General features: G+C 31.7%; 1 pseudogene; it reads left to right on the forward strand.

Annotated features, from left to right (window-relative positions):
• Positions 1 to 2,516: 2,516 nt before the first annotated feature.
• On the forward strand, positions 2,517 to 2,637 carry LOC120586415 (uncharacterized; annotated as a pseudogene).
• Positions 2,638 to 2,904: the final 267 nt, after the last annotated feature.

A 2,904-nucleotide genomic window follows, 5' to 3' on the forward strand; every position in this document is an offset into this window, starting at 1 on the left:
AATCTCTTTTTCTGGACCCCTCGGCAAGAGACCACAGAACCCCTAATTTGTCTCTTGTTCCCCAGTTACCATCTTTATGTGCTGTAAATGTTGATTATTATCCTGTACCTGTCAATGTAAAAGAAGTATGTCTCTCTGTTTTACTTTTTACCTGATCCCAGAGATATCCCCACTTTGCTTTTTCTCACCCCCTTAATCTGCTGCCAATGGATTTCATGTAACCCTCCTTACATCTCCTCCTTCTGTTCTAATATATAACATAAGCTGCAAATCAGCCATTTGCAGGAGCATTTTCTCAGTTCTTTGAGATTTTGCATCCCAGCAATTGTCAGTTTAGCTCAAAAAACTGCTTATGTCGACAGCTTTTAATCTTAAAAATAACATTGTTTTCTTTCAAACATGGGGACCGAATTGCAAGTTGAGAATAAAGAAAAAGAACTAAATACTTTTATAATATCATGACTCGATCTCTGAAAATATAGATGTTATTTGAATTATAAAGAAGTTTGGGAAATACCTTTCTCATTATTAATTGTACTCACTATTTTTTTAGAGTTAATGTTGGTGTTGGGAGATTGCAGAGATGTCCAAGATTCTGGTGGTAATGCTTATGATGATTTACGAGAAACTAGAGTGGTTCCTCCTCCTACTTGTTCAAAAACTCTGAAGAAAGAGTGAATAATATGATTCAGTAAAATAATATTTTTTTCTCAATGATATTTATTTGGGTTAAGAATTTAAATTGGAACAATATTTTTGGAATACACATCCTTTCCCTATTCTATTTTTGGAAATTTGAGTGTATTATCTCACATATGTATTTTTATATTCAACATTAAACAATATGTAATAGATATCATGCAGACAAGGAAACTCTGTTAAATCTAATAGTGGCAGAATTTCAAATGACTTTTTTTTTTTTTTTTTTGCTTTTCCATATAGTCATGCACAGCCTAAAGATGGGGATTCATTCTGAGAAATGTGTCCTTAGGCCATTTCATCATTGTGCAAACATTTTAGAGTTTACTTACACAACCCTAGATGATATATCCTACTATTGACTGTACTATACTTTATGTTACTGGCAGTGAAGGAGGTTTATTTGCACCATCATCACCACAAACACTTGAGCAATGCAATGCTTTATGTCATTGCAAGGGCTATGACATCACTAGGCAATAGGAAGTTTTTAACTCAATTTAAATCTTATGGAACCATCATCATATATGAGGTCCTTTCTTGACTGAAATGTCATTATATAGCACATGACTATATATTTATTTTTCAACATTTTAACTCAAATTTAACATGCATCATTTAGCTGTATAATACATTAAATCTTAAAGTTCACAAGTTGCATAATTTATATGAAAGAGCGTGAAAAGTTCTGCAGACACTACTCTCACTTTAACTTAGTATTTTGCACATTCTTTCTATGATGGAGTTGTTCTTTAATACCTGTTAATATCAGAGATAATTGGTGGTCTGAGGAATGCACTTTGTGAACTACTAAGCTATAGCATAAGCCTTATGAAGAAAACATTTTAAATAAAAATTAAGAATAAAGAATTCTTTCTTCCAAACACAATAATATAGCATGGTAGAGAAGGAAGAAGTCACTTTTTCTTTGCTAAACTACCCTAAACTATCCAATACATAACACATGCATGGGGATGCCTGAATCTCTAAAGTAAATGTATAGATGGAGTGTAGGTTGTACAGTCTAGGGCACAATTACTGTGCTCAGTCTATCCTAGAACTTGTAAAGCATGTGAAGTAGTTGTACACACATACAGATTTGTCATCTTTACATAGCTGCATTGGAATTTTCTTGTGCGACACTCTCAAAGTTGAAAGTAAAATCATACATATCAAGAACATTAAATATAGGGTATGCTAAATTGGGGTCTTGGTGTGCTTAAAGGTAGATGGAATTCACATCATAGACCATAAATGCCAGGTTGAGAAGTTTAATGTTATACATTATTTATTGGAGTTTATAAAATTATTTTATAATACTTTATTAAAACATAGTTTTGATAAGATATTTTATATTTTAATACATTTTATAATATATTTATTGGAAAATAAGGGTAACAGTTTCAAAACAAACTGAAAAATAGGTGACTATATCATTAAAGGCACATTTATAAACTTCAACCTGGTTATTCTGATTACTTCTCTGGGAGTAATCAATTTGAAAATTGATTCAAAAACTTTACAGGTAGATATTTTGTTTGGGAACAAATCAATATTAAGAATTAGTGCTAAGTCCATAATCATAAGTATTCACCATATGTAAGTACTGGATAATCATTACAATTTGCTTATGAGGCTAACAATTTAGCAACAACAAAAGAGTAAGTACCCATAACTGGGGTTTGTTACATAAGTTAGAGTATAGTTATACAGCATAATATAAAATATTCTTTAAAATGATGTTGTAGGCAATATTTAATTGTAAAAATGTTTCATGGTAATATTAAGAAAAACATCAGGTAGAAAACTGTTATACAATCTAAGGCCATGCCACCCTGAACAAGCCCAATCCCATCTGATCTCGGAAGCTAAGCAGGGTTGGGCCTGGTTAGTACTTGGATGGGAGACCTCACCGTGGAAGACCAGGTGCTGTTGGCATAAAAAGTAAAAAATAAGGAATTGTAAGCTGACAAGGTCCTTGCAGTCTGTGAGGTCAACCAAAGGTTGCCTCGCCTAAAAAAATTAAAAATAAAAAACTTATACAAAATTATTATCATTATTATTTAAACTTTTCTTTATACACCTTGAGAAAATAAGATTGGACAAATATAGAGCAAAAATATGAGCAGATATCAAATAATTATGAAATATCAAGCAATTTTAATTAATTATATCTGCCAATCTGTATTTCCTAGATTTTCCATA

Source organism: Pteropus medius, unplaced genomic scaffold (assembly GCF_902729225.1).
Source record: "Pteropus medius unplaced genomic scaffold, Ma_sr-lr_union100, whole genome shotgun sequence".
Taxonomy (NCBI): Eukaryota; Metazoa; Chordata; class Mammalia; order Chiroptera; family Pteropodidae; genus Pteropus; species Pteropus medius.